The 22,146-nt window shown below is 44.0% G+C and overlaps 1 protein-coding gene across 35 annotated transcripts in view; it reads right to left on the bottom strand.

Moving 5' to 3' along the window:
• NRCAM (neuronal cell adhesion molecule) overlaps positions 1-22,146 on the bottom strand; it is a 235,903-nt gene that overhangs the window by 162,669 nt on the left and 51,088 nt on the right. For all 35 annotated transcript variants that reach the window (XM_038752542.1, XM_038752547.1, XM_038752548.1 and 32 more), the window contains exon 2: positions 10,601-10,742. The gene's annotated coding sequence lies outside the window, so the exon portion shown is untranslated. The remainder of the gene's footprint in view (positions 1-10,600; positions 10,743-22,146) is intronic.

Here is a 22,146-nt window from a genome sequence, read left to right as displayed (position 1 = left end):
TGGGAAGCAGCATAGCCTAATGGAAAGAGCACATGCCTGGGGGTCAGATGACCTGGGTTCTAATGCTAGCTATACCACTTTTTTTAATGGTTCTTGTTAAGCACATACTATGTGCCAAACACTGTTCTAAGCAATTAAAAATTCTGTACTAAGCATTTAAAAATGCATATTAATCAGACAATCACTCTCCCCACCTTCAAAGCCTTATTGAACACTCACTTCCTCCAAAAGGCCTTCCTGGCCTTCCTGGACTAAGCCCTCATTTCCTCTTCTCCCACTTGGATCTGTACCATTTGCTCAGCCTGCCCTTAATCCCAAATATCCATTATGTATTTATTTGTAGTAATATTTGTCTCCCCTTCTGTACTGTAAGTCCCTTGTGTGCAGGGAATGTGTGTACCAACTCTGTTGGATTGTACCAAGTGCTTACTTAGTACAGTGCTCTACCCACAGTCAGCACTCAATAAATACAATTGATGGATTGATAGATTGTGATTGATCTCCTTTTGATCCGCCTTTCTGTCTGGGACTGTTGTTGCCAAAGCAGCTTTCTTCCCTTCCAAGTTGCCTAAGGCCTTGGGCTCATATACCCTAGCACTTTGATATTCTCCCGATCCCCATTTCCGATGCACTAAGTACAGTACTCTGCACCTGGCAACTGTTCATTCAATACCATGGCCTTAATTGATCTAATTTGCCAGAGACTTTACAAACCAGTCGGGGAGTTCTAAATCTTTCAACAGACAGCTGCTGAGAGCAGGATGGAGTTTGCCGGGGGAAACCTTCTTCCCCTCCTCTTCTGCACACCTCAAGAGATCCAACCTCCGATCCATTATTTTGGGATCTTTTTCCCCTAGCCCTCACTCCCTGTCTCTCCGCAATGTAGTTTTGATTGAGGCCCTCCCAAGGGCAATGCAATTTCCATGCTAATGGACAACTCTCCCCATCCCTCCCAAAACTATGATTCAAAAAAAAGTTAAGCTTGTGAATTTTGTCAGAATAGGTGCTGAATGAAGGGACCAAGGCCAGAGTAGAGCTGGTGGCAGTCTGGGAACAGCACTGAATGTACCATCCACTCTCATGCCTGAACCTGATTTCTATTTTAAGGCAACTTTGGCTTCTACATTTAGAGTTGTTCCTATATTTGACAAAATGGGAGACAAAAACCATAAGAACACTCTCATTTTAACAGAAAAGGATGTCTTTGATAAATCTCACTTTATAAATATTGAAGGCAAAGGGCAGAGAATGGGAAACAAAAATATCAGTGTTCCTTTTGCATTAACTATTTGATGTGATTTTATGCTTTTAATCGGTCAAGGAAATAAATGACTTGTGTCTTTCTAGCAGTACTCAGTGCGATCAACATTCTCCTTACTTTATTAAAAGTTAGTTGATCATTTTTAAGCAGAGGCAAATTAAAAGCACTGCCCCCACCCACCCAACCCCCACACATATCAACCTAAGGATAATGTAATCTTTGACTTCCTGTGCCATTTTCTCAGAGGCCCATATGTTCAGGGAAAGCTTGTATCCCCTCTGCTTGTAAAACTCATCAAGTATATCATCATGTCCACAGTTTTGCCATTTTTACATAGCTCTGACTGCCCTAGTGACTTCTTCAATGGCTAGACTGTGAGCCCACTGTTGGGTAGGGACCGTTTCTATATGTTGCCAACTTGTACTTCCCAAGCGCTTAGTACAGTGCTCTGCACACAGTAAGTGCTCAATAAATACTATTGAATGAATGAATGAATGGCACAAGGGCCTTGGCATGTTACTACATTTGCAACATTTTGCAGGCCTCATCTGCAATGGAAGTGAAGGTGTATGAAAGATTATTGAAGTGCTATTGCTAACTCTACAGAATTTCCTCCTTGTATGCAATAAGGGTGGAGTGATCATCACACTTCAGCGATGCTAGGATAGCATATGCAGGGTCATGTCACTTTTTTAATGAGGTCAATCAATAAATCAATGGTATTTATTGAGCACTTACTATGTGCGGGGCACTGCACTGAGTGCTTGGGAGAGTACAATACAACACAATTAGCAGACACGTTCCCTGCCCATAACGAGTTACAGTCTAGAGGGGGAGATAGACATTAATATGAATACATAAGTAACTTATAATATGTAATTTAAAGATATGTATGTAAGTGGTGTGGGGCTGGGGGTGGAGCGAATATCAACTGATGTGTAGGATTTTGTGGTTTGGTGGCAATATGAATAGCCTTGGATCTCTTCTACTTTGATATCTAATTACCTGTTTTTTGGGTTTCTTAATTTGATTTTTTTTTCTTTTTAAGCCTCACTTTTTATTAAGCCACGTGATCCTTCAGTTTTTTAATGGCTCAGTATTTGTTTAGCTAAGCGCTATCTTTTCAGCTCTGAATCATTTTCATTCAACCAATTTTGGTGCTTTTAAGGTCATGTTCATATAACATCTCTATGCATAGGACTCCTACATCTACCTCTCTCCTTATCTGCAATAGCATATTTCCTCCTGTCTACCAGACATCTCTACTTGGATGTCATACCGACACCTCAAACTTTACATGTCCAAAACAGAGCGCCTCATCTTCTTACCTGAGCCCTCTTTCTCTCTTCCCCCCACCCCCAACTTTCCCATCACTGTTGACAACCCCACCACACGCCAACCTCAACTCATCTCTTTTATTCAACCTGCAAAATCAGTCAAGTCAAGCTAGTATTATTTTTCAAAAAAACTGTTCTCCACACATCGCCCCACTCCTCAAAAATGACCAATCGTTACCCATCCCTCTCTGCATCGAACTCTTTACTATTGGCTTTAAGGCACTCAGTCAGCTCTCTCCCTCGTACCTACCCTCGCTCCTCTCCTACTGTAACCCAGCCCACACTCTTTGTTCCCTTTACACCAGTCTACTTACTTTGCCTCAGTCTCATCTCTGTTACTGTCGGCCCTGTGCTCCCACCCACTCTCCTGCCTGGAACTCCATCATTCTCCCATCCTACAGACTGACATTATCCCCATCTTCAAAACCCTACTAAACCAGTATTTCCTCCCAGAAAGAAGCCTGGAGAAGCAGCTTGGCCTAGCAGAAAAACCATGGGCCTGCAAGTCAGTAACCCTGGGCCCTAATCCCAGTGCTGACACTTTCCTGCTGCGTGACCTTGGGCAAGTCACTTTAATTTCTCTGGGCCTCAGTTTCCTCAACTGTAAAATGGGAATTCAGTACCTGTTCTTCCTCCTAATAGACTGTGTGGGACAGGGACTGTGTCCAACCTGATTAATCTCTATCTACCTCAGCACTTAGAATAGTGTTTTACTCGTAGTAAGCACTAACAAATACCATTAAAAGAAAAAAAAATCCCAAATAGCCTTCCCTGACTTACCTCTCCTCTCCTCACCCTATCCTTCCTCCCTTCTGCATTGTCTATGCAGTTGGGTCCATACCCCATAAGCACTTTAATATTCATCCCACCCCCACCCCAACAGCACTTGCGTACATTTCGGTTACTCTGTTGCCTTCCCTTTCTGTGTATTATTTTTTATATTTTATATTTAAATATAGTATATATTTTAAATTTTCTCTTCCATACTGGACTCTAAGCTCTCTCTATGCGCAAGAATTCCACATCCTTAGTAAAGTGCTCTGTTCAGAGTAGGCATTCAATAAATACCATTCATTGATTGACTGAAGTCACAAGCCACGATGGTTGCCAGGTAAATAGTATCAGAGATAAAGGCCTTTTCCCACCTTTAGATTGGAGATTATGGTTAAGGCTTCATGTTTCAAAAACGCTATTGTAATATTGATGCAGAGATCCTTGAGGTGTCTTCAACCAACTTCTAGAGCACATATTTGCCTACTTCAAGGGGTGATGCCCTCTGTGGTACTGGCATCTTGGGTACACCACTATTAGCATCTCCTCAAAGCTTTTGGGACAGGAACAGTGGCTCTCCCATCCCACCTCTTGAAGCCAAAAAAGACTAAAGGGGGAGCCAAGGTGGTGGCCCTACTCCTTGCCCTTTACCAGCCATGACACCTGTGGAGTTCCCACTGTCCCACTGTTGCTGTGAACCGTTCCCTCCTGCTGTTCATTTCACTTTCCTCCTATTATGGTTTCACCCCTGCCTAACAGAAGCAAGCAGCCAGGATGCTGAGAGTGAGCCGGACATGCTGGAGTGGCCATGGGCTGGGTGGAATGCAGGAGAAGAGGCACCCCTATGGACTCACGAACAGCCTGCAGCACAATCCAGCAGATGAGCTAAATGACAGGGAAGTAGCACGGCCCAGAGGAAAGATCACAGGCTGGGGAGTCGGAGGACCTGGGTTCTAATCTCAGCTCTGCCACTTGCCTGCTGGGTGACCTTGGGCGAGTCACTTAACTTCTCTGTGCCTCAGTTTCCTCATCCGTAAAATGGGGATTAGATACCTGTTCTCCCTATTTAGACTGCGAGATCCACGTGGGACGGGGACTGTGTCCAATCAGATTAAATTTGTCTTTTCCCCAGCTCTTTGAACCATGCTTGACAGAAAGTAAGCACTTTACACAAACCAAAACAAAACCAAAAAAATTTCAAAATCGGAGGAAGAGGACTTTGGCTACTACTTTTCCAGTTCTCTTCAGGACTGAGCAGAACAATGTCTCATAGCCTTTTCTTAGACAGCATAAGGAGGGGCGACCTGCCTCTTTCACTATGGGCTCCCAAGTCGAGCGGGGGCTGGCAATCTGGTTTCCACGCCTGGGGATCCCATTAACATTGCTGTTTGGGGAACGGCTGTTTGGGGAGCGGCCCTGAGAGTGAATGGCTTATCCCTGTGAGAATCTGGAGTGGAAGCAAGAGGAACCGTACTGCTTTTGGCTGTGTGGGACTGCATGGCACCCAGAATGCCGCAGTGCAAAGAGTGATCCTTCACCCTTTCTCCCCTGGAACCCCATCCAACTGCAGCACTTAACATCATCATCATCATCATCAATTGTATTTATTGAGCACTTACTGTGTGCAGAGCACTGTACTAAGGGCTTGGGAAGTACAAGTTGGCAACATATAGGGACAGTCCCTACCCAACAGTGGGGCTTAAAAAGCAACAGTGAGTGAGAAGTCCTGGGGAGTACCTTTTCCTTCCTCTTCCTTCCTCCCTAAACTTGGGCAGCTCTTTTTTCTTTTAAATATAAAACCTTATTTAAGGATAGCTGAAGTTGGTGGAGAATTACACTCTGTGGATGGGGAATTTAAATAAAAACACTTTTCTCTCCAACCAAAGTGCAACCATGCTGATCCAAGAACTTAACATATCCTGCCCTAACTATTGTATCAGACTCCTCACTGACCTCCGTGCCTCCTGTCTCCTCCCACACCAGGCCATACTTAACTCTGATGTCCAGACCATCCTATAAAAAAAGTTCTGCACATGTCACCCCTCTCCTCAACAATCTCTGGTGGTTGCCCATCCACCTCTGCATCAAACATAAACTCCTTACAATCAGCTTTAAGGCACTCAATCAGCTCTCCATCTCCTACTTAAACTCACTAATCTACTAGAAGTCATCCCACATACTTCACTCTTCTAACATCAACCCACTCCCTTTGCCTAAATCTCAGCTCTCTCCTACCACAGAGTCTTTGCTCATGTTCCCTCTCTGGCCTGGAACTTTTTCCCCCTTCTTATCCAATAGACCTCCACTCTCCCCATCTTCACATCTCCTCCGAGAAGCCTTCCCTGACTAATCTCTCTTTCCTCTATTCTTTTCAGCCTCCCTTCTGCATTGCCTAGGCACTTGGGTGTGTACCCTCTAAGCTCTATAATACTCACCCCACCCTCAGCCCCACAGCAATTACGTACATAATAACAATAATAATAATGGTATTTGTTAAATGCTTACTATGTGCAAAACACTGTTCTAAGCGATGGGGACGTTACAAGGTGATCAGGTTGTCCCACAGGGGGGCTCACAGTTTTTATCCCCATTCTACAGATGAGGTAACTGAGGCACAGAGACTTGCCCAAAGTCACACAGCTGACAGGTGGTGGAGCCGGGATTTGAACCCAAGACCTCCGACTCCAAAGCCTGGGCTCTTTCCACTGAGTCACGCTGCTTCTCCTGACATAACCTTATACTCTGCCCCTTCCCCTATCTGTAATTTATTGTCTGTCTCTCCCACTTGATTGTAAGCTCCTCGAAGGTAAGGATCTTGTTTACTACCAACTCTAATAAACTGAACTCTCCCAATAATAATAATAATGATAGCATTTATTAAGCGCTTACTATGTGCAAAGCACTGTTCTAAGCACTGGGGAGGTTACAAGGTGATCAGGTTGCTCTGCTCACACTAAGCACTCAATAAATTGATTGGTTGATAACTTTAAATTAACACTGTATTGCAGGTTTTATCATTCAACATTTGTTCAGCATATACCTCTCTGCATAATTTTTTTTTTCAAATTTTCTGGATCTTTTCTACAGTTTCTCTTTGGCAGTTCGTATTTGATTTGCTGACAACTGTCATTTTCTATTCAGTAGGGGTTGATAATTATTTTTTCAAAAAGCAAATCCGCTATTTAAAACATCAACAAAAAACACATAACTGGAAAACCAATATGGCAATTAAAGAGAGGAAATAAAGATTTATCTAATTAAAACATGTAAGTTCAATTTCCACAGAACAAACCAGTTTGAACAGAAAAGGTGAAACTGTAACTCTCAAGAAAGGATTCATTATACCTTGACCTCTTCAACAAAGTAATGGGAAGTAACATAATACTTTCACATTTAGATCATTAATCCAACTTAAATCCACACACAAACAGTGCACAAAGTTAAAATCAAAACTGAAAACGTAAGACTAGAGTTGGGATTTAACAGCAAAGATTAGAGTTAATACATTCTCAGCCTGATGTAAAACAAACTTATTTAAAGATCAAAGAGATACATAGGCCAATCAGATGAAACAGTAAGCGCTCGATAAATATGATTAAATGAATGAATGAAAAAAGTGCTTTGGGAAGAATGCAGAAGTTTGGGAAGATGAAGGGCATTTGGTACAGAGTAGAATTTATATTTCCATTTGAATTTGGAACAACACTGAATTCCTTAAACTCTCACCTGCTCCACCCCAGGCCCTCCCTCCTTCTGCTCTTCTTCAACTCTCCCATCTTTCCCAGCAGGATCTCAAGAGAACTCCACTTCCTTTCAAAACTCCACCCCCTTCACCTGTGCCTCCTACCCCATCCATTCACATCTTATCAAAGTGTTTACTCCCTGCCTTCTTTCCTCTCTGACTGCCATCTTCAAATGTTTTCTCTCCCATGGCTTTCAAATGTGCTCATGTCTCCCCATCCTAAAAAAAACCTTCCCTTGACACTATCCATGGTTTCCTCCAGTTACCACTCCATCTTCCTCTTGCCACTCCTCTCCAAACACCTGAGTAAGGTGTCTACACGCACTGCCTCCACTTCCTCTCCTCCCAATTCCCTCCTTGACCCCCTCCAATCTGGCTTTTGACCCCTTCCCTCTACCAAAATGGCCATCTCAAAGGTCACCAATGATCTCACTCTTGCCAAATCCAATGATTTAAACTCCTCTACCTCTCAGCTGCCTTCAACCCACTTCTCCTGGAAACAATATTTATCCAACCTTGACTTCAGTGACACTGTCCTCTCCTGGTTCTCTTCCTTTCTCTCTGTTGTTTCTACCAACTCTGTCTTATTGTACTCTTCCAAGAGCTTAGAACAGTTCTCTGTATGCATTATGTGGCCGATAAACATAATTTTTCTAATGGTATTTGTGAAGCGTGCACTATGTGACAGGCCCTGTACTAAGGATTGGGATAGATACTTGCTAGTCAGGATGGACACAGTCCATGTCTCTCATGCCTCTCATGGGGCTCACAGTCTTAATCCCTACTGTACACATGAGGTAACTGAGGCACGGAGAAGTTAACTGACTTGCCCAAGGTCACACAGCAGACAGGTGACAGATTGATTGAACTTTTATTTCTGGTGGAAGTGTTTACAGCATAAAGTTCCATGTCAAAACAAAGGAGGCTTTTTGTTCACATTTGACTTGCAGGTCAAAAATCACAGTAACTATAGAAAAGATTGCTCACAATCCACCTAAATCTGAAATGTTGCAAATGTGGGGGGTTAGCAGGGGGAGCAACTTCCTCCCTCTGTCATTAGGACCTTTCAAATCTAAGTTCTAATCTAAGTCACTTTTCTGGATAGCCTCGATTCAAAACAACAGAACTATCTGGGCAAAAAGGCCATCTGGACTTTACTCCTCTGTCTCCCACCCCCTAACTGTGGGGGTCCCTCAAGGTTCAGTCTGGGTCCTCTGCCATTTTCCATCTACACTCATTCCCTTGGAAAACTCATTCGCTCCCATGGCTTCAACTACCATCTCTATGAGGATGATACCCAAATCTACATCTCCAGTCCTCATCTCTCTCCCTCTCTGCAGTCTCGCATTTCCTCTTGCTCTCACAACATCTCTACTTGAATGTCATGAAGCAGCATGGCTTTAGTGGGAAGAGCACAGGCTTGGGAGTCAGAGGTCGTGGGTTCTTATCCTGGCTCCGCCACTGATCAGCTGTGTGACTTTGGGCAAGTCACTTGACTTCTCTGTGCCTCAGTTACCTCATCTGTAAAATGGGGATTAAGACTGTGAGCTCCACGTGGGACAACCTGATTACCTTGCATCTTCCCCAGTGCTTAGAACAGTGCTTGGTACATAGTAAGCGCTTAACAAATGCCACCATTATTATTATTTCGTCCCATCACCTCAAATTTAATATGTCCAAAACTGAACTCCTTATCTTCCCACCTAAACCCGCTCCTCCCACTGACTTTCCCATCACTTTAGACAGCACCACCATCCTTTCTGTCTCACGAGCCCATAACCTTGGCGTTATCCTTGACTCCTCTCTCTCATTCAACTCACATATTCAATCCATCACTAAATCCTGTTGGTCCCACCTTCACAACATCACTAAAATCTGCCTTTCCTCTCCATCCAAACTGCTACATGTTAATACAATCGCTCATTATATCCCACCCGGATTACTGCTTTAGCCTCCTCGCTGAGCTCCGAGCCTCCTGTCTCTCTCTCTCTCTCTACTCCAGTCTATATTTCACTCTGTTCCCTGAATCATTTTTCTACAAAAATGTTCAGGACATGTCACCCTGCTCCTCATAAAATTCCAGTGGTTGCCCATCCACCTCCACCTCAAACAAAAACTCCTCACCACTGGTTTTTAAGCACTCCACCACCTTGCCACCTCCTACTTCACCTCCCTACTCTTCTACAACCCATGCCGCAAACTTCGCTACTTTAGTGCTAACCTTCTCACTGTGCCTCAGACTCAGCTGTCTCACCGCCGAACCCAGGCCCACGTCCTGCCTCTGGCCTGGAACCCCCTCCCTCCTCCAATCTGACTGACAAGCGTTATTTTTGTTTTGTTATCTGTCTCCCCCTTCTAGACTGTGAGCCCATTGTTGAGTAAGGACTGTCTCTATATGTTGCCAACTTGTACTTCCCAGGTGCTTAGTACAGTGCTCTGCACACAGTAAGTGCTCAATAAATACGATTGAATGAGTGAATGAATGAATGAAGGCACATCTCCTCCCAAAAGTCTTCCAGACTAGGCCCCCCCTTTCCTCTTCTCCCACTCCCTTCTGTGTCACCCTGACATTCTCCCTTTGTTTTTCCCCTGTCCCAGCACCACAGCACTTATTCATTCATTCATTCAATTGTATTTATTGAGCACTTACTGTATGCAGAGCACCGTACTAAGCGCTTGGGAAGTACAAATTGGCAACATATAGAGACGGTCCCTACCCAACAATGGGCTCACAGTCTAGAAGGGGGAGACAGACAACAAAACAAAACATGTAGACAGGTGTCAAACTTGTCAGAGCAAATAGAATTATACCTATATGCACATCATTAACTAAATAAACAGAATAGTAAATATGTACAAGTAAAAGAAATAGAGTAATAAATCTGTACAAATATATATACAAGTGCTGTGGGGAGGTAGGGCGGGGGGGATGGGGAGGAGGAGAGGAAAAAGAGGGCTTAGTCTGGGAAGTCCTCCTGGAGGAGGTGAGCTCTCAGTAGGGCTTTGAAGGGAGGAAGAGAGCTAGCTTGGCGGATGTCTGGAGTGAGGGCATTCCAGGCCAGGGGGAGGACATGTGCTCTGCACACAGTAAGCGCTCAATAAATACGATTGATTGATTGACGTGGGCCGGGGGTCGACGGCGGGACAGGCGAGAATGAGATATAGTGAGGAGGTTAGCGGCAGAGGAGCGGAGGGTGCGGGCTGGGCTATAGAAGGAGAGAAGGGAGGTGAGGTAGGAGGGGCGAGGTGATGGACAGCATAGAAGCAGAGAGTGAGGATTTTGCTTGATTCATAGGTTATGCGCATGTTTGTAATTTTATTCATTTATATTGATGTCTGTCTCCAGCCCTCTAGACTGTAAACTCATTGGGGGCAGGGAACGTGATTGTTTATTGTTGTATTGTACTCTCCCAAGAGCTTAGTACAGTGCTCTGCACAGAGTAAGTGCTCAATAAATATAACTGAATGAATGAATAAATGAATACTTACTAAGAGGCAGTCGTTCGTGGTTCTTCTACACTGATTCCACTTTCTGCTCCAATGTGTTCTCAGGTTGTCTTTCTGAATTTGAGGAAGGCTTTCTAAGGATTTTTAGTAGATATAATCTCTAAGAGAGAGGTCCCAACAATTCCTTTAAAGAAACCACAGAGAACAGGTTTATTAGAGTCCAATTCATCAGTCAATAACAAACGTTAACAATACCCACAAGGTGCTGAACACTGTACTACGTATTGTCTAGAATTTTTTTTAAAAAGTTCCTGACATCAGGAAGTTTACCTTGGTTAATTCTATTAAGATAAGATTCCACACCTCCATGCAAAACAAATGCTGGGTCTTGAAGAATAACAAATTTCATGATTAAGTTACTAGACAGTGTTATGTTGACTGTGGAAAGTAAAGGGAAATCTGTTTTGTGGTCTCCATCTGGCAAGATTGTAGCCAGGCTCTTCTAAATAACAATAATAATAATAATAATGATATTTGTTAAGCACTTACTATGTGCCAAGCACTGTTCTAAGCACGGGGGGGCATATAAGGTAATCAGGTTGTCCCATGTGGGGCTCACAGTCTTAATCCTCATGTTACAGATGAGGCACAGAGAAGTTAAGTGACTGGCCCAAAGTCACACAGCTGACAAGTGGTGGAGGCAGGATTAGAACCCACAACCTCTGACTCCCAAGCCCGGGCTCTTTCCACTGAGCTCCGCTTCTTCTTTAAACAAAGGACTGAAGAACAGTGTCCACTGTGAATTTTCTGAATCACAACCTACCATCTGACAAAAATCCAGCCCTACGGATATAATCTTTTCAGGGAAACTGGTATGGGACAAGTTGACCGACAACACCAAAACCTCCATTATGTGTTTGTCCACTGACCTTACAGAAAGCATTTGACACATCATCACAGACCAGGAGTCTGGAAATTGCTAAATAACTTCGATTGTTCTGAAAAATTCACCAAGACCTTTAGGCTACTCCATGATGGACAGGTCAACAGAGATAAGGTTGAAGATTTCCTGCCAGACCTATTTCCCATTATCGACAGAGTAAAAACAGATCTGTGTGGTAAGCCCATTTCTTTTTAATTTATTCAATGCTTCCCAGGCAACCAGAGTTCTGTAAACTGGGGTCAAAATATACTTCTGAGCCATTGAAAAACTCTTCCAGCTAAGCGGGCTGTCAGCATTATCAAAGGTCTTGAGACAGTGATACTGGTCCTGCAATGAGTAGATTACTGTGCTCTAGAGACACCCTCACAAGAAGACAGATGACCCATCTCTCTACAATTTCTGCATCATCTTTTTTCTGCAAACATATCCAACGAAAATGAAATTAGTATTTATTAAGTGCTCATTATATGTCACAAACCATGCTCAACACTGGGCTAGGGACAAGATAATCATATCAGCCCCCACACCACAGCTGAGGAAATCTCTGCCTCCCCTGGGCACGCTCTGCACTTGGAGGACTACGTATAAAAGCGGGTATCGTGCCTCCTCAGCCCCCTCTTCCATCACAGTGGAGGGAAACAACAACAAAAATAATAATAATGGTATTTGTTAAGTGCTAAGCACTGATCTAAATGCTGGGGTAGATACAAGGTAATCAGGGTGGATACAGTCCCTGTCCCACATGGGGCTCACAATCGCAATCCCCATTTTACAGATGAGGGAACTGTGGCACAGAGAAGTTAAATGTCTTGCCCAAGGTCACAAAGCAGAGAAGTGGCAGAGCCGGGATTAGAACCCACGACCTCTGACTCCCAAGCCTGTGCTCTGCCCAGTAGGCCATGCTGCTTCTTTGCGCCGTGCTGGCACTTGGCCCTCTCACCACTGACGGAGAACTCTGTGTCACCCCCAGCAGGCTCTGCACACACCAGGCTGGGCATAAAACCTGCTGTGAGCCCATTTTTGGCACACAGTAAGTGCTTAACAAATACTGTCATCATTATTATCATTATTATTATTTATAGAGGGCTTACTGTGTGCATAAAACTATACTACGCACTTGGGAGAGTACAGTACAACAGAGTTGGTAGACATGTTCCCTGCCCACAAGGAGCTTACAGTCTAGAGGGGGAGACAGACATTAATATAAATAAATACATTTCTGATATGAACATAAGTGCTGTGGGGCTGTATATCAAGTGCTTATAGGGTAAAGATCCAAGTATATTGGTGACGCAAAAGGGAGAGGGAGTTGGGGAAAAGAGGGCCTATTCACGGCCTAACATCTTTATATGTTGCCAACTTGTACCTCCCAAGCGCTTAGTACAGTGCTCTGCACACAGTAAGCGCTCAGTAAATACGATTGAATGAATGAATGGGCCTCTGCACACCCCGTCACTTTTGAACAACTGAAACAGCTGGTGGATGCAGCCTTGCCTTCTTGAGTGCCTTTGGCCCTTCCACTGTGGCTGAGGAACTCACTCCCTGCCTGCCCTGACCATGCTCCATGGGTCAGCCATGCTGCTTCCCTGAGAACAGGCACTAGTTCCCCACAACATCAAGGATGAAATTCATTCATTCATTCAATCGTATTTATTGATCCCATCCCATCCTGCTTTCCACTACCCCCAGCAGGAAAGAGGACAACCAGGAAAGAGGACAACCCCTGCAGCATGAGCACTCCTTACTTCAGGAAGGTTAGTTACCATGGTAGCCACTGCTGTGGCTTCAGATATGCCGTGGACTTGGAATCACGAGGAAGCTAAAATTCTGCTCCTTCCTGACTTTATTTTGTGTACTGTGAAGCTGAGCTTGTCTCTTACACTATTTTAGTGTTTTAAGTTTTGTTATTCATCGATCCATCGACCCCTGGAGGTAGAGGGTCCTTGTCTAATTCCCACTTGTACACACTTTCCTAGTGCTCTCCCTCTGTGACAGCTGCTTCTGCCTCCTCACTGAACTCCTGACTTCTATCTCTCCCAACTCCAGGCCATACTTCACTCTGCTGCACGGATCAGTTTTCTACAAAAACGTTCAGTCCACATCTCCCCACCCCTCAAGAATTTCCAGTGGTTGGTTATTCACCTCTGCATCTAACAGAAACTCCTTACCATCATCTATAAATCACTTAATCAGCTCACCCCCTCCTTCTTTATCTCATTGATTTCCAACTATGGCCCAGACCGCACACTTTGCTCCTTTAGTGCCAGCTGGCTCATGGTTCCTCAATTTCATCTATCTCGCCACTGACCCCTTTCCCACATCTTCCTTCTGGTCTGAAAGTCCCTCCCCCTCCTTATACACCAGACCTCGACTCTCATCTTCAAAGCCTTAATAGGGTCACATCTCCACCAAAAGGCCTTCCGTGATTAGGCCCTCTTTTCCCCAACTCCCTCTCCCTTTTGCGTCACCAATCTACTTGGATCTTTACCCTATAAGCACTTGATATACAGCCCCACAGCACTTATGTTCATATCAGATATGTATTTATTTATATTAATGTCTGTCTCCCCCTCTAGACTGTAAGCTCCTTGTGGGCAGGGAACATGTCTACCAACTCTGTTGTACTGTACTCTCCCAAGTGCTTAGTACAGTTTTATGCACACAGTAAGCCCTCTATAAATAATAATAATGATAATAATGATGACAGTATTTGTTAAGCACTTACTATGTGCCATGCACTGTTCTAAGTGCTGGGGTAGATCCAAGGTGATAAGGTTGTCGCACGTGGGGCTCACAGTCTTAATCCCCATTTTACAGATGAGGTAACTGAGGCCCGGAGAAGTTAAGTGACTTGCCCAATGTCACACAGCTGACAAGCGGTGGAGCCGGGATTAGAACCTGTGACCTCTGACTCCCAAGCCCGTGCTCTTTCCACTAAGCCACACTGTTTGCCATTGATTGATTGATTGATTGTTAAGTACACTGCTCTACACTTAATAAACACTGTCACAACTACTATGGCTACACAAAATCACTGGGATTCACATATAAGAGGAATGAGGAATGAGGAAACTGAGACCCGGGGTGGTTAAGTGCCTTGTCCAAGGTCTTTATTAGGCCAAAAACAATCTGAAAAAGAATCTGGGTCCTCTAATTCCCAGCCTTATTCTTCTCTTCCCACAGTAGGCACTCAATAAATATCATTAATGATTGAACAGTTAGAAAACAGAAGCAGAGGTATGGGACCAACCCAACCAAAAGGATTTATCCTTATATGCACGCAATGCAAGAGTCAATAAACAATAAAAGAATAGAAGTAACCTTGATCCTATTTACCTTTCAGGGCTTCAGAAAAGGGCAAATGCAGAGAACACAATAAAGAAGAGCTTGCAATCTGATCCAGAAAACACGTATTTTTAAAATTGAAGCATAAATACTATCAGTGAGGAGGCCAGCAATAACATTAGGTTTTAGAGAGGAATTTGGAGGGAAAGAGTATTCTTGACCCTTGAGAAAAGGCTTGCTGATATAATAAACTTTATAATTAAACAATTTCTTATTTGAGCCTTCCAAATCTTCCCGGAGGCATTAGCATACAGGAAATAGCCCTTTAAAATATGAGTGCTTTGGTACAATCATCGCTGCTTGTGCTCTCATCATAGCTAACACAAATCATATGAAAAATTAGGTACAGCACCACAATGAGTGGTGCCAATGCATGATAAACTCATTTTATGAGTAATTTCAATTTAGGTGTAGACAGTGATGCAGAGGTGTGGAAAAAAAATCACTGAATCACAAGGCAATGGAAAACTTAAAAGCTATGGCCCTCTCCTGTTCAGAGAACATGCTAAATATTAACTTGTAATCATGAACGTGAGATTTCACGAAGAAAAATAGAAACAGGTACTTTGGATGTTCCTAATATCTAGCAATAGTTAAATCATCATCCAATGTGGGGACCAAAAAGTTGTTTCTGTAACTGAAAAGATCCAAAGCACTGACTGCTGGACTAAGTGTTGATGTGTCCCCAACTTTTCCCAACAGTAAAGCCAATGTATAGAAAGTGGACAAGCAGATGGCTATTTCTATGATAAACACCAACCTGGCTCTTAAAACATTGCCAGGAAAATTCTTCTTATTAATCAATCAATGGCATTTATTGAGCGCTTTCTATGTGCACAGCACTGTACTAAGTGCTTGGGAAAAAACAACACAATAAAGTTGATAGATGTGATCCCTGCCCACAAGGGAGTTTACAGTCTACAGAGGGAGACAAATATTGAGATAAATTACAGGTACAGGAAATGGCAGTGTATAAAGATATTTTCATAGGTATTGTGGGTCTGGGGTATGTATTAAACTGTTAAGTAGTACACAGGCAATTGCAGAGTCAATGCAGAGGGGAGAGCTCAGGCAGGGAAGGTCTCTTGGAATAGGTGTGATTTTAGGGGAGTTTTGAAAGTAGGGAGGGTGGTGGACTGTCGGATATTAAAGGGGAAGGGATTTTAGGTCCAAGGATGTAGGGATGGAGTTGGCGGTGGGATAGATGAGACTGAGGTACAGAGAGAAAGTTGGCATTAGAAGGGTGGAGTGTGTGGAGTATGTGGACTGGGTTGTAGTAGGAGATCAGTGATGTAAAATAGTTGGGAGAAAGATGATTGAGTACCTTAAAACTGATGGTAAGAAATTTCTGTTTGATGTGGAGGTGGATGGGATATTATTGGAGGTTTCTGAAGAGTGGGGAGATACGGACTGAATGTTTTTCAGAAAACTGATCTGGGCAGCAAAGTGAAGTATGAACTGGAGAAGGGAGAGGCAGGAGTCAAGGAATAGGAAATGACGAGTGCTTGGATCAATGTGGTAGTAGCTGGATGGGGAGGAAAGGGTGGATTCTACAGATGTTAAGGTAGAACTGTCAGGCTGTCAAGAGAGACAGAATATATGGCTTGAATGAACGAGATGAGTCAAGGATAATGCCAAGGCTTGTGAGACAGGGCAGATGGTGGTGTGGTCTGTGGTGATAGGAAAGTAATGAGGAGGACAGGGTTTGGGTAAGAAGATGAGCAATTCTGTTTTGGGCACGCTTAGTTTGAGGTGTGGCGGGACCTCCATGTAGAGATGTCCTAAGGCAGGAGGAAATGTGTGACTGCAGGACTGGAGAGGTAGATTGGGGAATTATCCATGTAGAGATTGTAGTTGAAGCTGTGGGAGCCATTGAGTTCCCCAAAGGAGAGGGTGTATTCGGAGAATATAAGGGGATCTGGAACTGAGCCTTGACTCAGAGGAGCTTAGAAGGGGAAGGAAGGAAAGTGAATGAGGTGTTCAGATCGATCTTTATGAGTTCTAATTGACTCAGATCGGTCTACATGGGTACCAGTCCACTGGGATTTCCCCACTCATCTTGGAAGACTGGAGGGCCTGGCATTCGACTAATGCTTGAGAATGACAGACATATGCAAGAAATGTTGAGATAAATGGTGTTTGACTGTTCTAGTGCCACGAGGGAATAGTTGTCACTTCGAAAGTTATTCTTCCTGGAGGACTTTACTACTAGGTATAGCTAACATGAAACACTAGGAATGGTTTGGGGGAATTGCTTTGAGGTCAAGGAGCTGATTGCAGCATTACAAACTCGCAACAACCTTGAAGATCCTCATGACTCATACCAAAGAGATGCCTGTTCATTCATTCAATCGTATTTACTGAGCACTCACTAAGTGGAAAGCACTGTACTAGGCACTCAGGAGAGTACAATACATAATAATAAACAGACACATTCCCTGCCCACAATGAGCTTACAGTTTAGAGGGGGAATATGTCTGCTGTGTACCGATGCATGTGTTTGATGGGCATTACTTAGAAAATGAAGGACAGCTCTATGTAGTATTATGCACGTATGTACATTAATATTTGTTTAGAGAGAGCTGTCCATTTTTGAAGCAGTGAATTTCTAAAGGGGATTGTTGTCACTAAGGGTATTGCCAAATAGCACTGCTGCCTCACTAGCAGGCAAAAAACAAAAACCTGGAAAATCTGTCTGAAAAAGGCCAAAGTCTTGCTCCAACGGAAACTAGTACAGTGGTGACTATTAGTGGCTCAGAACTGTCAAAATATTTTTCCTATATCTTGAAGAATGCTGCTATTGCTAACATAGTCATAAAAAATATTGCCAAGGCCAGTGAAGGATTTGGAAAACTGGAACATGGGGCTGCGGAAGAAAAGAGGAGTCAGCTTGAAGACAAAGACAGACATTTACTATGCTACTGCCATCACAACATTGCTATGTGACTGTGGGGCATGGACGCCATTTGTCAGTGTTTTCATTGCTCTCAAGGAGCTTCTAGCCAGTTGAATGTTAGATGATTTAAAACGCTTTTATTTTTCATTGTAGATTACTATTTCCTTAGGTCTACTGAGTGCTCTGATTTACCCCCTACAACATACTGAATGGATATCATCATCAATGGTATTTACTGAGCACTTTCTGTGTGCTGAGCACCGTACTAAGCACTTGAGAGAGTACGCTACAACAGAATTGGCAGACCCGTTCCCTGTCCACAGAGAGCTCACAGTCTAGAGGAGTAAGCAGAGTTTTCATAAGATGGCTTTTGTTCCATCCAGAGGATAGGCTAGTAAAATTCAGAGTCTTTCCAAGGGAATTATGATCTGAACAGGGAGGCGAGGGTATCATCTTCTTTATTTGACACCTTTCACTTTCCCCACCCCAATGCCCCCACACTACTAACTGCCTACTTGAATCTGGTAGTTCAGGACAGGGACCAAACAGCAAGTAGTATTGCCTGCCTCAGCCAACCTGAGGTTCAAAGAAGTTTGAATTGTGCAGAGCACATAGAAACAGGATGGAGAGGTGGATAGTTCCCGCTACCTCCTCTCCCCAGAACGATTCACAGAAGAGTTGCCAATCTGTTCACCTTGGTGTCATCCTCGACTCCGCTCTCTCATTCACCCCTCACATCCAAGCCGTCACCAAAACCTGCCGGTCTCAGCTCCGCAACATTGCCAAGATCTGCCCTTTCCTCTCCATCCAAACTGCTACACTGCTCGTTCAAGCTCTCATCCTATCCCGTCTGGACTACTGCACCAGCCTTCTCTCTGATCTCCCATCCTCGTGTCTCTCTCCACTTCAATCCATACTTCATGCTGCTGCCTGGATTATCTTTGTCCAGAAACGCTCTGGGCATATTACTCCCCTCCTAAAAAATCTCCAGTGGCTACCAATCAATCTGCGCATCAGGTAGAAACTCCTCACCCTGGGCTTCAAGGCTGTCCATCCCCTCGCCCCCTCCTACCTCACCTCCCTTCTCTCCTTCTACTGCCCAGCCCGCAACCTCCACTCCTCCGCCGCTAATCTCCTCACTGTACCTCGTTCTCGCCTGTCCCGCCGTCGACTCCCGGCCCACGTCATCCCCCGGGCCTGGAATGCCCTCCCTCTGCCCCTCCGCCAAGCTAGCTCTCTTCCTCCCTTCTAGGCCCTGCTGAGAGCTCACCTCCTCCAGGAGGCCTTCCCAGACTGAGCCCCTTCCTTCCTCTCCCCCTCGTCCCCCTCTCCATCCCCCCATCTTACCTCCTTCCCTTCCCCACAGCACCTGTATATATGTATATATGGTTGTACATATTTATTACTCTATTTATTTATTTATTTATTTATTTATTTTACTTGTACATTTCCATCCTATTTATCTTATTTTGTTAGTATGTTTGGTTCTGTTCTCTGTCTCCCCCTTTTAGACTGTGAGCCCACTGTTGGGTAGGGACTGTCTCTATGTGTTGCCAATTTGTACTTCCCAAGCGATTAGTACAGTGCTCTGCACATAGCGCTCAATAAATATGATTGATTGATTGATTGATTGATTCTGGGACGCCATACTGTCCAACTAGAACAGGAGGAAGGCAGCCTGGAAAACCATGCCTATGTGAGAAATGCAGCAATTTCCTTTGCCTTACCAGTCACCCACCTCTCAGGTGGCAAAGTTCTAGGTCAGTCTGCCCAACTGCTCCAACTGGCCCTGGCCCAATATAGAACACCCCTGGCAAGGAAGCAGACCCAACTATGGATTCCCACTGGCACCAGATAAAGGTTAGCAAGGTCTTCACATCCCCAGGTCACTCCAAGAGTGGAAATGGAGGAAGTAGAAGAGTGTGGGTTGAGTTGCTACAGCTGAAAGCTCAGCCTGCTGCAGTTCTGACCATAAAACCATGTGGGACAGAACCTGTGTCGGACCTAATTATCTTCTATCTGCCCCAGTTCTTAGTACAGTGCTTGGAACATGGGAATAATTTAACAATTACCACAGTTACTATTATTATTATTATTATTAGTCTCTATCATCTCTTCAAGAGTCCATGCTGCCACCTCCACCTTTATGATTTTGTTCCTTATGATGTCTCTGCCTCAATGAGATGGAGCAAAGGAGAAAAGTGAGGGGAGGGAGGAGGAGGCTTTGAAATGATGGCTTAGGGTAAAGAAGTAGCAGAACAGAATGGCAGCAGAGAGTTCGAATCCAGATAGGGTTTGACCCTGAACTGGCACCATGACCACTGCTCCCCAAGCACAAACTAGAGGCATTCAGGAAAAATAGACCTGAACCCTAAATTGGACCCTACTTGGCAGCACTGCTCCGAGGAGTGGACGGAATGCCTGATATCCTATTACCCTGAATTTGGGAGCAATTGCAGAAGGGTCCGAAAAACAAAGCACATTTCTTTCCTCAAGTGGGATCACAGAATTATTCTAGAAACAAAGAGCTTTTAGTAGTAGTAATGGCTTTTATGGCATCATGGCATTTATTAAGTTGTGGCTTTCATGATGACATCAGGCAATGAATTCTTTACAAGCAAATACTGCAGAGGAAAAGCAAGTACAGGTTATATGCCTTAGTCAGCAGAACATAGGTTTAAAAGGTCTGCTAGAATGTCAAGCTGCTAAATGGAAAAAATAAACTATGTGAAGAAAGTAGCAACAAAACCCGAGTGATTGAAGAAGCAGCCTGACAAAGGCCACTCTCCAATCGTCAACATTTGACTGTATGTGAGTGCTCAGTGGACACCATTAGTTGTTGAATTTTCCATTCAATTGATCTATAACAACCATGGTCTTCCTCATAATAGGAGAGTATTAATTTTCAACCACTAACCCACACAGCCACTTTCTGGATTAAAAATAAACCTTGACTACAATTCGAGTTGGCTTTGTCCATCTGGCGAGCGGCCTTTGCGAATGGTTTTTCACTACTTATCAAAGCAGGGGATCGATGCAGATTCCGAAACAACCCAATTCTATAGGAATGTTCTTTTCAAATATGCTGGGACTGCATGTGTGAAAACCACTATACAAATTGCTATTTGTCCTTGGAGAGGGTTAGAAGCAGTGTGACCTAATGAGTCAGAAGAACCTGGTTCTATTCCCGGCTCTATCACTTGTCTGCTGTGGGACCTTGGGCAAGTCACTTAACTTCTCTGTGCCTCAGTTCCCTCATCGGCAAAATGGGGATTAAGATGGTGCACCCTATTTCGTACAGGGACTATGTGCAACCCGATTATCTCGTATCTACTCTAGTGCTTAGAACTTTGTCTGGCACACAGTGAGTGCTTAACAAATGCCACAATTTTTTATCTGTTGCTGTTTTAGAAATATTATTTTGGAAGCATTCCCAAAAAATGAGGGTGAATGACACATGCATCCTGTTGTCACTGTCTAAAAGAGAATCCTGGGGGTGGATGGACCATTGATTCAGCTCAATTATGAATCACTGCATGCATATAATGATTCCACAATGGCTTTTGTCTTTTCACTTCACAATGACACATGACATTTTTTCACATTTTGTCCAATCCTGTCACCCGTGGCCTACTCCCCACCCCCATTATCCCATCCCTACTTGCAACTCCTTTCCCATGGTCCTCTGGAACTTCTGCCCCATAACTTTCCAGCATGCTTCTCCAATCTGCACCCTGGAACCTCAAACCCAAGATCCCACCATGGTTTCCCAAGGCAAACTGGTCATGAGTCCCACCTGAAACTGTTTCATATCTTTCTTTTTTGGACTTGACAATGGACTTTACTGACTGCTTACTGTGTGCACAGCACTGGAACTAAGCACCTGGGAGATTATAATACAACAGTGTTGGTAGAAAATTATCCGCCCACCACAATCTTACGGTCTAGAAGCGGAGGCAGAATTTGCCCCTTGTGGGTGAGGCCAGAGGTGAATGGGGCTAGAAATAGTGGGACAAGGAAGGGTGGGACCATTCACTCATTCATTCATTCAATTGTATTTATTGAGCGCTTACTGTGTGCAGAGCACTGTACTAAGTGCTTGGGAAGTACAAATTGGCAACATATAGAGATGGTCCCTACCCAACAATGGGCTCACAGGACCAGTGCGGCCCAAACGGGTTTTTTTAGCCTCAGGTATATTCATTGACCAACTGAGCAGTTTTCCTTTCAGTGCTCTCCAAAACCAGTGACAAACTCCCCGCTCCAACGAGTCTGCCTCCTTGCAACTCAATGTAATGAGGGGAGTATAAATGCCAAATGGAATCCAGAAAGTTCCCGTGATCTTAATAATCACTTGGGTGAACCCTTGCTTCCTCAGTAATTATTTGCCATCTGAGATTTTCC

This window comes from Tachyglossus aculeatus, chromosome 10 (genome assembly GCF_015852505.1).
Source record: "Tachyglossus aculeatus isolate mTacAcu1 chromosome 10, mTacAcu1.pri, whole genome shotgun sequence".
In the NCBI taxonomy this organism is placed as follows: Eukaryota; Metazoa; Chordata; class Mammalia; order Monotremata; family Tachyglossidae; genus Tachyglossus; species Tachyglossus aculeatus.
This window is presented reverse-complemented; position numbering and strand designations above follow the sequence as displayed.